General features: G+C 43.5%; 1 protein-coding gene across 1 annotated transcript in view; it reads left to right on the forward strand.

The window, feature by feature from the left end:
- Positions 1-21,371, forward strand: part of WISP1 (WNT1 inducible signaling pathway protein 1) — a 36,537-nt gene that overhangs the window by 1,111 nt on the left and 14,055 nt on the right. The window lies entirely within an intron of this gene.

The following is a 21,371-nucleotide window of genomic DNA, read 5'->3' on the forward strand; positions in this document are numbered from 1 at the left end:
GAGGGTTTTGTTTCCCCCTCTCCCGATCTCTGAAGCTGCCCGGTGCAGGCAGGCAGCAGCTGCTTTCCTTCCCCTCCTCTTTGAAAAAAAACCTGTCTGGGAGAGGCGCTCCGTCCAGAAGGTGCGTTTTGTTTTTCCTTTCCCGGTGGGTGCTGGCGGATCGTGTAAAACCCCCGGGGCAGAGAGGAGGGTGAGGAGAGCGGTGTTTAGGAAGGTGACCATCCCGGCAGGGGGGACAGTGGGTGAGGGGAGCGCCTGTCCCCAGCGGGAGAGCGACTGAGCGCTGTCCCTCCTCTTCATCCCCATCCCCGGAGGCAACTCTGGACTCGGGGCTCGGGGAGCCCTGGGAATCCCGAAAGTGTGGATCCTGGGTGGATCGTTGGGACCCGCTTGGGCTGGGGCATTCCCTGAGCCAGCCACGTGTGAAGCTGTGTCTGAGCATCGCTTCTGCTCGGAGCGAGGGGGGGTAACATCAGCTGCTTTGCACAGGGGGGGGATTTTGCTTTGCAGGGCTGCTGGCATCAGGGGTTGGCTTGTGTGTAGCGAGATAAAGCGGGGTGTTAAAGCAACAAAGTAGCACGCGTGGTGTGGTACACCAGACGCACCTGGGTGAAAGCAGATGGCAAAGCGATAAGTCCTGCCTGAATGCAGAGATGGACTGATAATGGTGTTTCTTCTAGAAAAAAAAAATGACACAAAACAAAACACAAAACTAACAACAAACAAACAAAATGCACCTCTTAGGCAGTCTGAGGCACGTTGATTCTTACCTCGGTGGATTTTTGTTGAGCAAGTAAAAAGTCACACAGAGGAAAGGGCAACCACCCCCACCCCCCACCAGTCTTCTTAGAGGAGATCTGCGGAGCCTTGTAAATTTTAGAGTGGTTGTCCTGGGTTCTCTTGATATCAAAGAAATTTGGAAAAAAACACCAATGTAGCATGAAAGTATGTGTGAGTGCATGCAGACACATGTGCCTGCTGTGGGAGTGAGTAAGTGCAATGCAAATATTGCTGGGAGCATGTTTGGTCTAAAGAGTATCTAAAAAAGAGTTTGAAAGAGTCTTAAAAATAGCCTAAAAAGAGTCCCGTGTCTCATTTTTTTCAGTTGGAGCTCTCCGTTGAATGGAAAAGGTGAAGCTGTGTCTCTCTGGAGCATCCCAGGGGCATGGAGTTGGACCTTAGAAGGTTGTGGTTAGAAACCACTGAGTAGGGATGATTTCTCCCCAGTAATGAACTGGCTTTCTCTGGGTCTTCTCCATACCTGAACTGGGATGGGATGGGGGGTCGGTAGGCTGATGAAGGGCAGATTTCTGTCTGTTGTACATTAGGGAGTGGGGAAACAGGGATGAAAAGAGTGTATAGTGTATAGCATGGAGCGATGAGAGGTGCTGGGGAGAGCAACTGGGAGGCAGCATTAGTCTATGTGATACTTAAAGGACTTTTGGGCGAAGAGCAGGCTTAGTTTTGTCTCCTTAAGGGGAGGATGTCTGAAAGAGCAAGGGATCTTGCAATTGGTGTGGGATATTGTGAATATTTAACTGGCATGGCCACCCTGCTCGTGAAAGGTATCTTAGCTAAGTCACGCGGGTCATAACAGATGAGTACTGACAAAGCTCCGATACCGCCCCACCTCCTTATCTCTTGTATTGCGTCTTTGATGGCATCATCAAAACAGTAATAAAGATCTTTCCAACACTGCAGAGGCACCCATGGAGTGGTAGGATCAAGGAGGTCACTGCACAGGCGAAGCCTTATGGTCTCCCCAGGGACGTGTCACTCTTCACATATATGAAGAAATATGGACAGAAAAAGATGTTCCACTGAGAAAGAGGAGGGTTGACTATCTGGAATATAGGTGGAATACATATACTTGTTTCAGGGAGAAAGGCAGGGTAGCTAGTATGGGAAGGTCAGGCAGGTCTCAAAGCACATTTCAGAAGGCAGCTATCAGGTTCTGCAGGAGCATCCTTTGTCCACCAGTACTGTATTAAGCTACAGGCAGTTACTGAGCTCCTAAACATTTTTATCAACAAGGATTTGTATTGGGGCATAACTGCACAGGTAATGGGTTTGCAAAAAGAAAAATAGCCAAGCATAGTTGGAATTTCAGGCTTAAATTTTCAAATATTTCTTAAAATATCTTTTTTTTCATAGGTATAAGGGCAGAGCCCAAGTACCATCAACTAGGCTGAGATTCCTGAGGGACTGAGTCATTTCTGCAGTAAGGACTTTAAGGCTGGATGTGTTGTCCCTTTTAAGTGCTGCACATTGATGAAACAGAGCCAGGACCTCCAGCCTCTAGTCCTGATGGCTCAGCAGATATTAGACCCCTTGTTCAAATAGGACAAGATGTTCCAACCCAAGGAGATGATTAGAAAAGCAATTCTGCACTTTGTAGAAAATCAGTAAAGGAGATTATATAGGAAGAAGAACAGCATTGGAGGTTTCCAAAACATTTGAAGTGGAGGAATGGGTGGTGTGTAGATAAGAGGTGAACGCAAACCTGCAGACTCTTCCTTTCATGTTGCTTGTAAGCAACAGGTCAAAAAGCAAATAGCATCAGCTAGTAGGCCGGTATTGACATTTTATTTGATGTGCAGTCACAGCACACAAACACCAGGCTTTTGGCTTTAGTGGAAGGGAGAAACAGAGGGATGGTTGAAGACAGTTTTACATAGGCACCATCTCCTTTATGAGCGTTGATTTCACCAGATAGTCACTGATAATGACCCAAGTTCAGGGCTGCCTCAGGCTGTGTGGAAAGTGGTTTGAGAACCATAATGTGCAGTTTTCCCTTCTCCTTTTTATAAGATTTATTGGCACAGATGTGAGGCCAAGAATTTCATTTGTAAAATGTTTGGATTTGGTGGCAGGAAAAAATGATTACATTTCTTTGGGCTGCTCCAGGCAAAACCACATTCTGACCAAACTTGAACCAAAAAAAAAGGAGAGAAAAAAAAAAAAAAAAGGAAAGGCTATGGATTGATTTGTTTATTTATCTATTTACTTTGCCAGAAGCTCATATATAGTCTAATGCTAAAGGTTCCAGAGACCTTTATTCTTGTCTGCAAAAATCCTGTGGCTCTCCAGTGGAGGTGAGCTGAGGTTTGTCTATTGAGTGCTTTGTAACAGAAGGCTACAGGCTTGCAACATGCATAGGTCCCTCTAGAGTTCCCACCATTCTCTGTTGCTTGGCAGCATCTGGTTAGCAGAGACAGGGTCAGTACATTTGTCTTTAGAGGGGCTCATATCCTGCAGTTCCATCAATGGTAAATGTCAATTAAAATTACTCTGGTTACAGCAGCTGAAGATTCAGCTATGCAAATGAGTATCTTGTGGCTCGAAGCTGGTAGACATCATCCTTGCAGGTATGGCTGCATCGTACGTGGGGCTTTCCCAAAGCTGATCATTTATTTGGCAGTCCCCCCTCACAAATCCACTTGCAACATCCTGAAGGAAGCACTGAATCCTTCACTTCAGGTGGATCAGAGGTCCAGAACCAGTTCTGTTTCTGATGAAGCAAAAATGCCCTCTAAACACACACGTACACACTTTGGTAGCCATCAGCTGCCAGTGTGCAACACTCTCTTTGCCAGTGTTAACCAGGACAGAGGTGGGGATGGGGCAGGTCCTGTCCCCATTTCTCACTGCAGCAGTCCTTCCAGGGAACCTTCTCCAGGGAAAGGCATTAGTGAAAAATGATAGCTGTGGGTTTCAGTGAAAGCATACGATTTAGATGATTATGCTGAGTGTTTGTCCTTTGAAAGAGTTGCGCGTGTTTAGCTTCTCCTGCCTTCCCTAGGTGCTCGAAAAAGGCACTGGTCAAAAATTTCAGAAGTCCTCCATACCTACGGGGGACATTTGACTTATTTCTTCAGCAGCCCTGGGCTCCCACGTCGGGATGTTAAGAGTTGCTTTAGCATCTTCCCAGTGCTCAGCTTACTGAGAACTGCTCTTTTTGGATGGCCTCAGTGTCCCAGCGGGGTCCTGAGCATTCCTGTCTGGACAGCCCTGGCTCTCATGCACGAGTGGAAATGAAGCTGTTTTAAACTAGAAGAAATAGTATCATGTATGTGAACATTGGCAGCTGCGGCCTGGCAAAAGCTGAACGCCCACAGCTTCAGCTGAAGATACATTTGAGTATCCAGCCTGACAGCATCTCATGTTGTGGACCAGAAAGCAGGGCAAGGTTTCCTCACACTTTTCAGATTTCACTCTTTCAGGAGGTGCAGGTAGATGCCCTGGATTAAGATGGTCCCCCTGATTCCCACTTTACTTTCTTATAATATAGCTCAACCATCCTCATTATTTGGACGCTCATGTTAAAAGTATAGTTTGCTATTTCTATTAAATACAAACTTTGACCGACAGCTGTCAGATGGTGGTGATGGGCCCAAACAAAGTCTACCCATTTTCTTTCTTTCTGTGTTGTGATGTGCAGTGAGAATTCAGACCCAGTGTCTTGGACTGGGCTTACAGCACCCAATTTCCCCATCACTTCATCTTCCAAGTTTTGTCCCACCCAGGGTCTGCATGTTGGCAGGGGGATCACAAGGCTCATACAGATGTGTTCCTGGGTCAAGGGACTCTGACTTCGCTGCTTTAGAAGCTCTGTGCAGATGTGCTCCAGTGCTGCTCTGCGTTTCCTAGCTGTAGGTGAGGATCACGTGTTCTCCTGCACCCTGGTGGTCTCCCAGCTTTGGAAGGTGCCTCCACTAGTACCTGTTATTTATTGAATCCATACTGAAACCTTACGTGTTTCCCTCTTGGCTCATGCTTATTCTGGCATCCTGGGTGAAGCTTCTGGAGTCCTCTTAATCCCTTGTGCCTTCTAATAGACTGCTGCTGGGCTTTGACTTGTAATCCTTGCATCTGGGCTAGGTGTGGGAAAGTAGAAGGGAAAAAAGATGTTTTTACCTCTGTGGGTGCCAACAGCTGGCTCTGCTCTGCAAGTAATTCTTCTTGGGGATGGGGAAGGAAAGGAGAGCCCCTAGGCTGAAACAGCTGTGGAAGAAGATAACACTTAAGCTAAGCTTTGCAGCACAACTTGAATAATGAATTTCTAATACTTGGGTTGGTAATGCATTCCAGGACTGTGTGGTCATCTCTGTGTTCCTCTTTCTCAATGGCTCCCACGTTGTTCTTCTGTTTTATTAGTCTGGGTCTGTCATTCTACTTAACCTATAAAGCAAATGAGAGATGAGCAAATTGGAAGGCCAAGTTTCATGAACTCCAGGATGAAGTGCAATAAGGCCAAACAGAAACCTGAGAGGCATTTGCAGAAATAATTGTGGGCTCATGCATCATCCGTGGAGGACTGTGAGTCACCTGGATCCTGATGTTGCTGGACATGTGTGTAGTTAGGTCTTTGTTGTCACAAAACAATTCCAGCCCTTTCAAAAGGACCTTCTCCTAAGAGCTTGCGTTGCAGATTCAGGAGTTATAAGAAAAAATCTCATGCTTAGTGATGGAGCAGCATAGCCCTCGTTCAACTTATTTACAACGAGGGTGGTAAAACACTGGCACAGGTTGCCCAGAGAGGTGGTAGATTCTCCATCCCAGGAAACATTCAAGGTCAGGTTGGATGGGGTTCTAGCAACCTGATCTAGTTGAAGATGTCTCTGCTTATTGCAGGGGTGTTGGACTAGATGGCCTTTAAAGATTCCTTCCAACCCAAACTATCCTATGATTCAATGAATCTATAGCAAGTTCACTTGGTCCAGCACTTCGTTGACACTCAGAAGAACAGAACTCACAATACCTGTAATGCTTTGGCTGCTTTTATACCTTCTTTTACAGCTGAAACAAACTCCTATCTAGCTTAAGGTAAACCCGTTGTTTCACTTCCTTGCATACTGAAATCATCTCCAGTGAAAGACTTCCTGGTGTATATGAAGCACTGGGTTTATTATTACATCTCTAGCATGCAAATGTCTAGCTTGACTGAGTCAGTAGCTACATTAGATTTAGAAACATAGAAATATTATATGTATTATCTGTATATAATGGAAAGAACACAGTAAAGTCAGTAGTAGTAAGCAACTTTGTAATTCTGTACAATACTTAACACAAAACTTGCTACATGCCACCAGTAACAGTGCAACCCACGTGGACTTAACAACTTTGGCCAATATTGCTCTGGATGATGCAGAGATATTTTTATTTTTTTTATTAGAAGGTAGCAGTTTTTTAGCTGCATGTAAACAGTTACACTTTCCACTTTCTAGAATTTATGACTGCAACTCAAACTTTAATTTCTGAGTGGGTTAAAAGTTTCTATTCCTTTCGATGCTCTACCAGCTTTCCAGAATCCTATTCTGCTTTCCTTTTTGGTGTTCTCTTACTGAAGCTTTTTGAGTAGCAAGATGAGTTTTCGCCTGCTGAAGTTTCCTCATCTCCATATATGTATGCTTGACCTGTGAAAGGAAGATTATAGAGAGAAGAAGGGAGTATGGCTTTGCTGAAACACAGTTTGATGCCTTTGGGGGACAACACCTATCACTTGAACAAGTGATTCTGGTGAACTTGTTTTGCTCCACGAAGGGGTCAGCCTTCTTGCACTAAGCAACTAATGTACCAGGGCTCCTCAGAGAGACTGGTAACTTCCCCAGAAAGTGCCATCACTATCTTAAAGCATCTCCTGATGGTGCTCTAAACACTTGTGCTGTTGTCACCACCACACTGAATTAATGGTATCCTTGGTGTTCTCGCATTTGTGGTGTAACAGGTCACTCTGCCTCTGTGTTTTTTTGAACTTGTGGATCATCCTTTCTGGTTTCTGAAGTCCAGCAATATATTCACAGATGCGTATGATGACCGAGCAGGCTCTAGCTCCCATTTATGATCACCAGTTTATATATGCGGTGACAAAGGGAACTTTCTGTATCTGGGCTGATAGGAAGGCAGAGGCATCGAAATCCATATGGGAGGAATTAAGCGCTCCTCCGAATGGTTGGCACATGTACTTGGCTGCCCGCAGGCTACCGATTCCCTGGGTTTAGAGTTACAGCTGGGTCATTTTAGCTGTTTAGCAAGGAAGGACCAAACCACAAAAACTGCAGCCAGTGCTGAGAATCTGCAAGTGGATTACGCTATAAAACTCTTTGGTTACATTTTTATGAGAAAAAAAGGGTGGAAAATTAATTAGGAAAATATCCAGGTTCCATTAACTACTTTGGCCATTCAACAGGTGATTTATTTATACGCACTGCCGGCAATATTTCCTGCTGGATCTTGTTCTTGGAGGACGAGGTCATACCCACAGCATCTGTGTGTGGGCTGATATACGTTGATGTAAGAGAATGAGGGCAAATTCAGTTGGCTTCTTTCTTTTTTTTTCTTCCACATTTGACCTTAGGTATTGCAGTTACTGTAGTTAAATATATAATGACATCCCCGCTATTTAACACTGCAGTTCATTTATGGAGATCATTCACTATTAATTTTTACTGCTTTACTAGAGTGCTAAGTGTACGTTTTTAAAATTACATCCAATAGAACATTTCTATGAGGCACAGCTCTCCATGAGCATGGCAAAGGGGTCAGAGAAGCTGCAAGCTGACATCTATGAGGTAGTGGATTTCTGGAGGTCACTTGACTTACTTTTCCTGCTTTTGCATCAAAACCTGTATCAAGCTTCCTAAGCGCACTGGGGTTCCCCAAAGAGGTGGTGTGATTGTGTTAATGCAGGCTGGTGAATTCTTCGCCCACCAAAGCTGCCCAGGTGTGGGTGAGCTCCTGAGTTTGTGGTGGAATGATGCATTATGTGTCTGGTTTCAGGCTCAGATAGATATGATGCTTCTGCTTCTTTTAGATGATATGCTAAAATCTGTGTGATTTACATATACATATATATAATACACATATGCATATACTCCCCCCATATTTTTTTTGTTTGTGTCAGTTTTTCCATATGTATCATATGGGCAGTCTGTTTGCACTTGAGGAGATGTTTGTGCCATATTTTTGACTGTTAACTCGATGCATCCATGCAAAGTGATGCAATGGGTCCTTCGCATGGGTCCCACCTCCCTACAATATTAAAATGCTTTCTAGAGTGTCATCTGGGAGGCTGGAGTATTTGATTAGAGGCAGAAATGGATATTATGGCAGCAAAGTTAAGATCCCTTTAAAAACACTGCATCTTTGATATTGTACCATTTTATATGGGAATAATTAAAGAATTCCATTTGTCTCATTCCCGTGGGACTATATGACCGTAAAGGTATTGATCCTGGTTTTACTGTTCACCCTGTAACATACAGGGGAAGCTTTCTTAGAAAAACTGCCTCTACAGTGGGAGCTGTGCGGATATAAATATTTTGGCTTAACACCTCCCTCCCCGTACGCTTCCCAAATGTGGTTTTTCCGGCACAAATCGTTTCTGTGGAGCAGTCTTGGCCCTGGGGGATGCTCAGAAGAAGCAGGGTGCTGTGCAGGGCTGCTGGGGAGCACCACAGCCTTGTCATTTGCGCACCAACACTGCCCTCGCGTGTCGGGGATTTCGGAGCCCGAACCTGCGCTCTGCGCACAGCTCCCGCTCCTGCTTGGCTTGCTGTGGGCTACAGGCAGCCAACACCGGTTATTCAGAGACAAGCAAAAATGTCAGCAGCCATATAATTAGAAATTCCTCTTAATCCTCCTGGAGACAAAACGCATAGCTGGTGTCCTCCTTCACATATGAAAGCAGTAGCATTAACTGTTGAAGGACTGAGATGGTGCCACTTTCCAGTTTGGGGTTGTGTAGGGTGGGGAAGTGGTAGCATTTACATGATGCGGTTTTGGGGGGGCATGTGGGTGCTGATGGGCGTGAAGTCTAAGCACATTTCTCCTTGTGACCTGCCAAAGCACTTCAGTGCCAGGGTGCAGGACTCTTTATGTTATGTGTTGTGGTGAAGCTGCAGCAATACCCTGGCCCAAACGAGGGGGTTTTGGCTTTATTTTATTTTATTTTATTTTATTTTATTTTATTTTATTTTATTTTATTTTATTTTATTTTATGCCATCCATGGTGCCAGCAGATCTCTGGATCAGAAACGGGAATTTTATCACCGGGCTGGTTTAGACCTGGGCTCCAGCAGGTAGCATAACTGCATGCAAGCGAAAGTGAATCATGTGTGAAGGACTGATTGCATCACTTTGCACGGATGCTTCAAGTTATAAACTGCTGATCACCACTTATCTGCTGGATTTGAAAGTGTTGGAGAGGTGACAGAGTCTTGCCCTTTTGCAGGCGTCAGGTGCATGTGATGATTGAAAGATAAAAAACACTAAGCAATTGACTTTGCTGAACTGACAGCATCTGAGAGTTGGCTCAGTGGAACGATTTCTTTCTTGCATCCAGTAAGAACTAAACAACTTAGTTTATTAGCTGTGTGTAGGAGGAGGGATCATGGTATGGTTACAGTGTAGGAACAAGAAATCTAACTGCTATTTTTGGCTCTGCCACAGACATCCTGTCTGCCTTTGGGACAGTCGCTTTATCTCTTGGGCCCCAGATTAAAACAGGGTTATTCAATAATTTCCTCCTCACGAAATGTGCTGCTTCCCACCATGAGCAATCCTTCCTAGAAGCAGACCGTGACATGCTCTGCTTGCTCGTGCAAGTGCTGTGTGTGCATTCCCATCCGGAGAGCTGATACCTCCGAGTGTATCAGCCTTCACATTTACTGCTTGCACCGGTTATTTTAGGCTCATCCTCTGGCATCTTTTTTACCAAAGCCCTGAATTTCAGTTCTGTTTCCACTGACTTCAAGGGTAGGAGGGTTCATTCTCCAGCACAATACATAATTTTCCTATTCTAATAACTTCACTCCTTTTCTTTTTTCTTCATGAATTTGTGCCAGGATGTGTTCTAGTTTCCCTGCTTGTACTTTCCACTGTATTTAATTCGAAAGCAATGGTTTTGTCCCCAAAGCCTTGTAAAAGCCAAGGGCGAATCTACTGGCCTCTCTTTTTTCTTCCTTCCCCATTTGCAATGTGTCAGCTTTTGTTGGGGACGGGGCAGGGGGGAAAGTACAGATGCTTTTTGGGGCTTTCTGTCGTGTATTAAAACAGGATCTGAGTTTCAAGCATGTCTGGAATAGTGTTTGTTGTGCAAAGCCCAGGCTGGCTTAAGAGCTGCTTCTGACCTCTTTCGAGCCCCCTCCTTCCCATTGCCTGAGTTTGCTTTTTTTGCTCTTTCTTGGCCAGCTCTTCAGGAACAGCCTGTTCCCCCTGTTCAGGAACTCATCACCACCCCCTCCTCCTTTTTGACAGCATGTGGGACAAGATGCTGTCTGTAGCCATGGCTCTGCTGACTGCTGCCCTGCAGTGGTTCTTGTTAAAAAAGCAAATGCCCCTTAGAAACATTATTTGGATCAACCCATCTCTAAGCCTCACATGGGAGACTTAAATGGGTGGTCTTTTCTCAAGGCTCCCCTTGGCTGTCTCTGCCTGCAATCATGCTGGCTCCTTATCCTTGATGATCTGCTCAGCTACCACTATGGGCAGCCAAAACATAAGTGAGAGAACCCCGTGTTGTTATCCTATACTATCTACTCTGCTCTGGTGAGACCCCACCTGGAGTACTGCATCCAGCTTTGGAGTCCTCAGCAGAAGAAGGACATGGACCTGTTGGAGCGGGTCCAGAGGAGGGCCATGAAGATGATCAGAGGGCTGGAGCACTTCTCCTATGAAGACAGGCTGAGAGAGTTGGGGTTGTTCAGCCTGGAGAAGAGAAGGCTCCGGGGAGACCTTATAGCGGCCTTCCAGTATCTGAAGGGTGCCTACAAGAAAGCTGGAGAGGGACTTTTTACAAGCGCATGTAGTAGTAGGACGAGGAGTAATGGCTTCAAACTGAAAGATTCAGATTAGATATTAGGAAGAAATTTTTCACTCTGAGCGTGGTGAGGCACTGGAACAGGTTGCCCAGGGAAGTTGTGGAGGCCCCATCCCTGGAGGTGTTCAAGGCCAGGCTGGATGGGGCTTTGAGCAACCTGGTCTAGTGGGAGGTGTCCCTGCCCATGGCAGGGTGGTTTGAACTACATGATCTTTAAGGTCCCTTCCAACTCCAACCATTCTATGACCCCATCAGCATCAAGGACACACTGCTTCCTGAGGTGACAGTGTGGGGCTGGCCAAGGCAGTTAAACCTAGACTACTGACCTAGGTGTCCGTGCACACACAACCTGAGGTGGCCTTCTCTTGATATGGGGCTCCAAAGCAGAAGGTGGGCAAATGTGTACAGCAAAACTGTCTTGTAATGCATTGGACCTCATCTTACATAAGGGCTTAACCAACTTTATCCAAGACTTGCAGACCAAATATTCTGGGCCACCCCCTGCTGATTTTCAGAACGGGAAAGTATTATGTTCCTAGCCATGAGCTAGCAGCCAAAAGAAGGATCCTTCCCATGCCAGGTCAGTAGCATTTTAAATGTGGCACTCCACGGAAATCCAGACCGACACAGACAAGATGTAGAGAAATTGTCCGTGGCAAGGTAAGGAAACTTGATGTCTGTGAGAGAACATCAAGGTGAATATTTTGAATCTGAATTCAAGGTTTTCTTTAAAGAATGCTGTCAAGTAGTCAAACTATTAAAAAGGAACTTCTCTTAAATTCAGAGATGCAGAGAAGGTTTCAGAGCATCTGTGGATGGCAACCTTTTTGTTTTGGAACAAAACCATTCTTTTCTTCCCTTCTCACTAACGTTGAATAAATCTATACGAGGTATTTGAATAGTAGTCATTCCGAATGATCTTAATGTTATGAATGTACCTGCTGCCTCCTAGGACTTGCCCTGGGTTTTCAGCCTCTGCCTGTGTAAAGCCCCGGTGCTTTTTTGTGTCTTTTAATCTCTCTCTTTTTTTTTTTTTTTTTGTGGCCATCTTATTTCCCTTTAATGCTATTAAAGTTTTAAGCGATGTACACTCCCTACAGTTTTCACTCATTTTTTTTTGCCAAACTGCTACCTATGTGGATGAGCTGATGACGTTAAGATCTACTGCATGAAATGGTAGATCAACATTTACTCTGAATTGGGCAAACACCTGAAAAAAAACCCAAGGATATGAATCTAAATCACTCTTAAAGATGAAAAATAAGACGAAAACATAGCAGAATGATTGTAAAACCCAAGCACCCTCTTCTGAAAAGCCACTAAAAAAAAAGCAGGCAGTATCTGTTCTGTTCTGGTTTCGGGAGTTAATGGTTGTGGGCTCTGTGAATATGGGGTGTGAGACCCTGTGTCTCACAAGGATCAGCCCAAAACTCCCCTCAACCACAGTGCAGTTGGTAGCAGGCTTGAAATTATTAGTTGTTGACTTACAAAATGAGTGTATTTGGGGAAAAAAAAATGCTTCTCCTTCTCATTTTGCATCAGTGTCTCTAAAAAGTTTGCTTCCTTGTGTGTTTGTGCTTTGTATTTCCCAATAAAAGAGGCCGAGTAAGAGGGGTACCCCAAATGCCATGTAAGTAACAAAACTCAGGGTTTTTTGCTTACCTTCTGACAAAGCCAAATGCAATTCCTGCCTTTCTCAATTGTTCTGATGAGTGAGAGGGGTTTCAATGACCATTGTCCCAGGCTTACACAGTACACTAACAGTTTCTGTAACAGAAACGGGGGAGTGGGGGAGAAAAACCCCTGTGTGTTATAATTAAAATGCTGAATTCAACTATTTTCTTGGAAAGCTAATAGGAGCTCTGTGTAGGGTCAGGAACCTGAGATCAGATCCACACCAGTGTTCTAATCTCTCTTTATTTTTCTCTACTTTGTGTCTGAATCCAAATTGAAACCAAAGAGACTTGGACGCTGCTCTGAGACAGTGAGCTTGGCTGAAGAAATGGAGAAATAGGAAATCAAAATCATAACTTCATAGGGTTATCCAGGCAAGAAGAGTAGTGGAGAGTGGAGACAAGCGGCACGGAGACCGGGGGAAATGTGGGGGTGTATGCTGAGAGATGGACAGTCATGGGCGGTTTGGTCCACAGCGATTTGGCTGCTTCTGGCTCAGCTCAACCTTAGGACCTGGCACTCATCCTCAAGCCAGAACATTCCCATCGTGTGAAACTTCCTTGAACCTTGAATAGGCTTGATTTCTTCATGGTGGCCTGGAAAGTGGATGCTATTGCTGATAAGAGTGTCCGGCTGCCAGCACACTGGAGCCTGCTCTCTCCCCTCCCTGTACTTCAGCACTGTAGAACTTGCACACTTGAGGTCCTTCTTTTTTGTATTAAATCTCAGCTATTAATCTCCTTGGTAGATTTGAGAAAGAAAATGACGAGTTAAAAAATGCACTTCTGACTCCAGATTCCACTTTCCTGTTGATACAGCTGTGTGTTTCCTACTCAATGGCTCAGTAAACAGACATTTTAACCCTTCAAATCTTGCAGTTGTGTCGCTTCAGCATCACCGGTTTCTCTCCTTACAGCAAAATTCCCCTCTTGCCTCTGTCCAGAGCAGCCTTTTTCTTTTTTTCTTTTTTTTTTTTCTTTTTCTTTTGCACATCCCCACACATTTCACTTCCTGTTGTGGTTTAACACTTTATTCAAAAAGAACAGGATTTCCTCTTGTTTTTGGTGAAAACACTTCTCTCCTTTGCAACTCCCACTTTCTGGTGTTGTGTTTGTGGAGGAGAAAGTAACTAAACCTTCTAAGTTTAATTCACAGTAATTAAAATTCAATCAATAAATTCTCTGGCAAGGGCATCATTGGAAGACCTATGTATTGATCCCAGTAAAGAGACTCTTTATTGCATGAGATAAGAAAGTGTGTACTGGACGTCAGCTTTGGACAAACTACATTCCAAGGCTTTTTTAGCCCTTAATACCAGAACAAAACCTTCATCACATCTGTGTCTGTTTTCATTCTGGTGTTGTATGGCTATTTAATTGATGGCTGTCAGATAATCATTCCTCTTATGTGAACAAAATGGAGAAAACTTGTCTTTTTGCTAAAGCAGATGGGTTGAATGTGCTCAGCTGTGGTGTCCTCCTGAATTTGAAGTCCTCCAGACACCTCTGAAAAGTCATATTCAGCAAGTTGATGTGCTACAAGCTGAATACTGATTTTTCTATGGGTGAGTGGATAGAAATTTCTTCTTCCCAGGCACATCACCAGCATAGCCACAGGTTTATAGCCCTTTTAGCAGCTCTGGCTTTCCTACCTCTCCCTATCTGTACTGATATCTTCGTAGAGGAACTCTCTTGAGATTTTCCTTACCCTTATTCTCTGTCTGCCATCTCCTTTGATTACAGCCGCATGTTCCTCTGTGGGCTGGGCAGCTCAAAATCTTCAGGGTTTGTTTCTCGTAGCAAAAGAAGTGTTACCACACGTGTTCTGCAGACACAGGGAGGCTAAAAGCTGAGTTGAAATAGAGAAGTCGTGTCCTAGTCCTTCAGTATAGAATTTACCTTCTCTATCGTTAGCAGCCCTAAAGTTAGTCATTTTACCTAAAGTAGTTATCGAATCCCTTGTGTACTCAGTGCAATGATCTGCTCTGCTGTCAGCAATGAGGGACCCGGGGTTCGCATCCAGCAGCTGTGAGCACAGCTAATTGCATGGAGAAGCTGAGGGGAGTGGGACCTTTTACACTTAATTTCACCAGTGCAAAAGATCCCACTGATCTACTGAGTGTCTTGCAAAAGTGGTAGCTGTTTCTAACCAAATCTGCATTCTTTTACAATGCCAGTGATTTGCTTAGGGGTATTTTTTGGAGTCATTTTGTATATGCACTTGGTTGTCAGTAGTTTTTGTTTGTTGACTGGCTCTAAATTAACTTGACTGTGCAAATCATCTGACTTTCATTAGCATCAATATTCTTTTAAGGTAGTCATATTTTAGTGGCACTGTTCTGGCTGCCATTTATCATTTGCAGTGACTATGAGAAGCGAACAAGATGTGTCCATGCGCAATAACTGTGACTATGTGGTCTACCTTCAAAAGGAATTTCTTAAGCAACTGCCGTTAAAAGCAAGCTGCTTACTTTGGCTCCTTTTAGTAGTCTTATTTGTAACTATGTCTTATTGCATTGGCACCTCCAGGTCCCAATCAAAACTGTTTTCTTCCCACTCTCCTCTCCAGCTATGTTCCTAGATAAACAAAACTGAATATGTCTTGTGAGAAGGATTTTTTCTTTCGTACCTTTTCTGGGGGAGAGCTGATCATCTGTCCTCTTGGTCATGTAAGAACTGAGTAGCTACTACATTCAATGAGAAGAAAAAAGTTCTTTTTGTGCCTTTAATGGGATGAATTGACCATCAAATGGTTGTGTACTCCAAAACTTTGCCCTCCTGATGGATTGTCTTGAAAACAGCAGGGTTTTTTTCTTTCTTGAGAGTGAAATGGAGGTTGGTTGGTTGGTTGGTTAAGCCTGTAGCTTAGGTGAAGTTAATAACACAGCATTCAAAAAATTAATAATAAAAATATAAACACACTTCATGGTTTTCCCTGCTGGTAAAGCTTTGTCTTATTAGTTGTCCTCTTTGGAATTGCTTTATTATTTTTTCATTTGACTGAAAGCAGTGATCGTGTTGATTTCTAACAGGATTCTCAGACAGGTCAGAGTCTCGTATGAAGAACTCATTTATCTCAGATTGGTGCCAGCTTTAAGGGATTATTTTCATACTAGGTGGCATTCAGTTTGTGGACTTGTGATGTCCTTTTGCATATCCCTTAGGCTCAGATACTCTATGACATTGCACACCTGACTAACACTGAGAGTGAGATGAGTAAGAATCTGGGTAAGAATATCACTAGATCTCAGTTTCCCACATGTCAAAGAAAGAAGATGCTTCACTCCACCCTTCTCCTTGTGGTAGACTATAAACTATTTGGGAAGACTTGTCTCTTGTAATAGATCATAACAAACTCAGCACAGGGATGTCCTGGATCCGGTACATCCGATGATGAGTAGATTGACTGTACTTAATTTACAGTCTCCTCCTTTCTGCTTACAAAACCTGTAGTCCAATCTACTTCGGGGTCTTGACTATCATCTAGAAAAGTTAACAAATTCCAGGTTTGTTTACTGGTTTCTTCCATCCTCATAGCTTTAGACCTCATGATCTTCAATATCATCTGTGTGAAGGGTCTTTGTATACATGTTTTGACAAGTAATGTCTCTGTTCCATATGTTGAGCTAGCAAATTTCATCAGTTAGGCAGGGCTTGTTCCAGGGATTTGGGGCAGATAAACTCAGCAAAGCTTGAGAAAAGGAGGCCTCTAGCAAATCACCATGCTCCTGCTAAATGATCTCACCATAAATTTGGCATGGTCGTTTGTGCTTATCTCACTTTAACTTCTAATATGAGCTTACAGGAATTCATAATTTCTCTAGCTTATGGGTCACCATGTTTCTGGCTTGCTGTCTACCTGGCGTGCACCGGCGCAGACTCCCTTCCAGCCATGTTCTGTACATCTGAACTCATCCAGAGCTTGCAGCTACATTTCTATTGAATTTACTGGTTTTATTTAAAAGCCTTTAGCCTTTCTTTTTGTGTGTGTGTGTGTTCCTGTTCTGATTATTTTTTTTTGAGTCAGAAGAAAAATGCTCAGAACTGCGTACTTAGCATTCTGCTGCTTGCTCCTCTTCTTAGACATCAGATTTCACTGTTGCAAAGGACTTCAGATTTCCTTTTTGAGATCCTTTTCAGCACATTCTAAAACACAGTGACAAAATGTCTAATTAAATCAGTTGGAGAGGATTTTAGGAGGCAGTTGTTTGACATTGGTACCCTGTGATGTGGTTAAAAGCTTGATATCAGCTTTAGGAAGAAAACATGTTAGGAAGATAATGTGTCCCCAGGGAATTCAATATTTCAGTTCCTTGAGGAAGTGATTTAAAGCAGCATCTGTTCTGTGCTGGGTATTGTTTTATACTTTCCTTCAGATCCCTGAACCTGAAATGGATTATTTGGATACGTGTCTATTCATGTGAATCAGTTTATAGCACTCAAAGAAAGGTAGTGGCAATATTTTCTATGAAAAGAAATAGGCAGAAGGGACTTACATATAACAGCGAAGACAGAAAACTTGACCATTGAAAGTAGCAAAGGCCATGGCACTGTTTCTGTCCCATTACCAATGTGACGAGATGCCAGTGGAGTTCGATGGGGAGGAGGTAGAAGACGATCAGTTCCCTTTTCCTCTTTGTGACAGCACGGGCATGCCAGCTATTTCATGTTCATGATTCCGGTTCCCCCCTGCCCTGCCTTAACCATTTCACATGTCTTTAACTTGCAGGGAATCTTTGTGGTTTGTTTCTTGACTATGTGAGTCTCTTTTGCCCCTGCACCCTCAGTGTCATAAAAACATTCATTCACTTCTGATGTATCTTAGCACCCCTACAGTCCTGTTTTCAGAGATTTCCAGATCATAGAATCATAGAATAGTTTGGGTTGGAAAGGACCTTTAAAGGCCATCTAGTCCAACCTCCTCTGCAATGGGCAGGGACATCTTCAACTAGATGAGGTTGCTCAGAGCCCCATCCAACCTGACCTTGAATGTTTCCAGGGATGGGGCATCTACCACCTCTCTGGGCAACCTGGGCCAGTGTCTCACCACCCTCATTGTAAAAATCTTCTTCCTTATATCTAGTCTGAATCTTTCCTCATGTAGTTTGAAGCCATTACCCCTTGTCCTATCGCAACAGGCCCTGATGAAAAGTTTGTCCCCATCTTTCTTATAAGCCCCCTTTAAGTACTGAAAGGCTGCTGTAAGGTCTCCCCAGAGCCTTCTCTTCTCCAGGCTGAACCTCAACTCTCTCAGCCTGTCCTAATAGCAGAGGTGTTCCATCCCTCTAATCATTTTTGTGGCCTTCCTCTGGATTTGTTCCAACAGGTCCATGTCTTTCCTGCACTGAGGGCTCCAGAGCTGGATGCAGTACCCCAGATGCCTGGCACTTGTTCAGAAAATGCATTCAACCTCTTGCTGTCTGGATGCATCCCATCGTCTTCAACTCCTGTTTCCATTGCTTAATTTAAATACTACTATTACTAACTCAGCAAGTTTTTAACACCATAAGTAAGTCCTTTACCCCTTTGAGTTTCCTCCTGTCAGACTTTGCACACTGTACACAGTCACTGATGAGGAGGGATGCAGCTGTTACTATCTCTTCAATCTTCCCTATATCTGTCTAAATTAGTGTAATAAAATCCACTTACCTAATAACTCCCAGATTATTTTAAAAATAGTCTTATTTTCACATGCAGAGGTTAAGGTTCCTTTACACTGCCACAGCCTTATGAAAGAAAACTAAGTTCTCTGTATTTGCCATAGCATTATCAGTAACTCCATGTCATCGCTACCAATCACGGGAACTTGTTTTTCACTGTCTGGTACCTCGTGTACCCATTTCTACCTACATGCAGTGAGCACTGATGATTTAGTAGACTCTTGCACAGATGTTTCTGGGTATGGAAAGTTCAGTGCAATAAGCATTGCTCTGTGAGCTTTGGAAGTTTATCTGTTTATTCTCAGGGGACCTCATGGTGGGTGATATCAGCTGAATTTTGCACAATACAGATGTGAAAGTATCACAAAACCTCTGAGTATAGCTATATTATTATACGTGTTGAACAAAGGTCAGTGGGGTTTCTGAAGGCTGTGAGGGAGGTCCCGCACGTCTCATCCTTCACTTAATCTCTAGTTCCTATTCCCTCTTGTTTGAATGGGACTTAGTCTTGGTCAAAGGAGATTTTATCCAGTGGTGAATGCTACAGCTTCTTCTCCCCATGTTCCCGGTAATACTTTCTCCCCTTTTGGACCAAAATATATCCTCTAATATCCTCTCATCATTTCTGAACTCTATATAGTGCAGCTCTACTTTGGCACTTGGCTGGGAATAGGAGTAAGTGTCACAGTCCAGAAGAAAGAAAGAAGGGATCACGTTTGGTTGCCCCACATCCTCACTGCTGAAGCAGAGAAGCTGTCCCCATGCCCTCATGTGGTCTCTGTAGTGGGAAGAGAGAGGATGGAGCCAGAAGCACAGTAGAGCTAAGCTGGGCCACGCAGAGTGGTGGAGACCAAGGCGCAAGAGTTGCCCTTGGAAGCACTACACAGCAGTCCCATGGATGGAGTTTGGCATGGCTGGTACTTAGCACTGCAGTATTACCATTACTCTTTTCCACTGCTCAGTTTAAGATCCAATCTGATGATATTTCTCTCCCACTCTGGGATTTGGTGGTTTCCGGATTTGGTTTTCTAGACAGAGCCTCAGGCACTAGTCAGATTCTGGTTGAACATTTGGATTCCATGATCCTGTGAAGAAAAGCTGTTTTCCTTACAGAAGTATGGCCAGACTATGGCAGATATTGATGAGGATGCCTTTCCTTCAAATGTATAAATGCTGCTGTACTGATCTCTCTGCATACACATAGCTAACTCGCTTCAGATGCTACAGGAGACTTTTCCCATGATTTTGCCTGGCAAAGGGTAAGATAACATACATTGTTTCAAGCTGGGTCCTAATGTTCTGCAATCAGACTCTGAATCAGCTTCAGGTCCTTCTAGAGTGTACAAAGGTCCAGCATCTTCTGTTGGTCCTAAGGATGTTGCTGACCAATATGTCTTCCATCTGTATTCTCTGTATAACACATCTCATCATCTCTATAAGCTACAGTTTCCAAAATAAACCACACTTGGAGCAAAAATATCCTTTTACAATGGGACTCTCTGCCTGGAAAATCTGCTGTCTACTCAGAGAAGTTGTAGGGTCCATGTCTTTTGTACTTAACCACAGGGATGTAGCAATGCCATCTTACCGCTCATCTTTCATTGAAAGTCTTGAAGTGGCTTTGATGTAATGATACAACACTGTATTAAATGGCAGTTATTTCTTTTTTGGATGAATCCACACGTGCCATGTGTTCCAAAGGGGCCGTTAAAGTAGCAGTAGCAGCAGCTTCTCTTGCCTTCTATTATCTTGAAATCTTCCAGCTACAAAACCAGGCTTCTGGTATGTTTACTGTTATCAGATAAAACCATAATTAGCTGCCAAATAGCATTTTTGGCTGTTCTTGTGATATGAGAGGGGATGGACCTGCAAAATAGAATTCTTTTGTTTGTATTAAATGCTCCATTTAACAAAACCTGTTGTTATTTGTCTGTGCCAGAACCAGCTTATGTGTGGCACAATGCAGGACTGAATTGATGAACATATCTTCTTGGTGGTTTGGGTTTATGGGCATATTCCCCGTGTGGTTTTGGCAAGGTATGCATTCACAGGCTGTCAGAAACGGTTGTTGTCAGTGCCCTCTGGAGGTCTTTAATCCAACAGCTGAGGATGGAGAATTCACAGCCTCCTCACTGGGTGACCTGTCCCAGTGCTGCACCACTGTCCCAGTGAAGGAGTTCCCTTCCTGGTGTTCAGGCTAAACCTTCCCAACTACATTTTGTAGCTGCTCTCCATTAGTCTACCCTCTGCTACCACTGAGAAGGAGGAACTAATACTAGATCAGCCATTAGCTGCTTTGCCAGACTTCCCAAGCCCAGCTCCCACAGCATCTTGTCCTGGGTCATGATCTTTAGGTTTCTGACCATCTAGGTTGACAATTCCTTGATATCCCATATAAAGGGCTCAAAACAGTAGTCCAGACAGTGAATTAGTAGATTGAGATCTCACCAAGACCAGATTATTTTCTGTATTCTGACTAAACAAACTATTAAACACTGGCAAAATGAAAGCAAGTAACTAGCTCTTAGTATGGTTTTCAAGGAAGAAGAGGCTTTGACAGTTGGAAAATACAGAAAAACTCAGAAAGCCAAAGCTAGGGGGAAATAGCAGTGGAAACTTAACATGGGAGGAAAATTGCTATTTAAAGGAAAGAGGGATGCGTAACTTCATCAGTTCATCGGCAACTCTAGGGAAGTACAGATATTAGGTCAAGCAAACCATTTCAGATTTGAGAATTTAAATAAGAATTACATTTTAAAATGAAAAGTTGTTTTAAGTCAAACTGTTCTGCATTGGAACAGAAGCAGAAAATTGTTGATACTTGAAAACACAGATTTCTATTTTAGAAACCAAAATTATTTTTAAAAATCCCACAAAACCTGTGCTATACTTGCCATGGAGAAAAAAAAAATAAAAATAAGTGGAGCTTCTTAGTTTTACTTATTTTATTTTTTTTTCCCCATCTTGGGACAGAATGTCCCAAGGGAGTAAAAGAAGGTATCTTCCCTTTGATTTCAAGACCATGGCTGAAACACAGGAGATAAGCAAACTCAAAACATGGCTAATTGCAAAGTAAAACCTCTGCCAAAGCAGTCTGCTCTTGTCTGGGAGCTGGAACTGATACTGGTTTTGTTATCCAGGTCGTGGCTCATATGTCAACAGCTTGTTCTGTACAGTTTTAGGATGGTTTGTAACTGCTTGCAACCTTGGATGGTCCAA

This window comes from Charadrius vociferus, unplaced genomic scaffold, assembly GCF_000708025.1.
Source record: "Charadrius vociferus isolate BGI_N301 unplaced genomic scaffold, ASM70802v2 scaffold2, whole genome shotgun sequence".
Taxonomy (NCBI): domain Eukaryota; kingdom Metazoa; phylum Chordata; class Aves; order Charadriiformes; family Charadriidae; genus Charadrius; species Charadrius vociferus.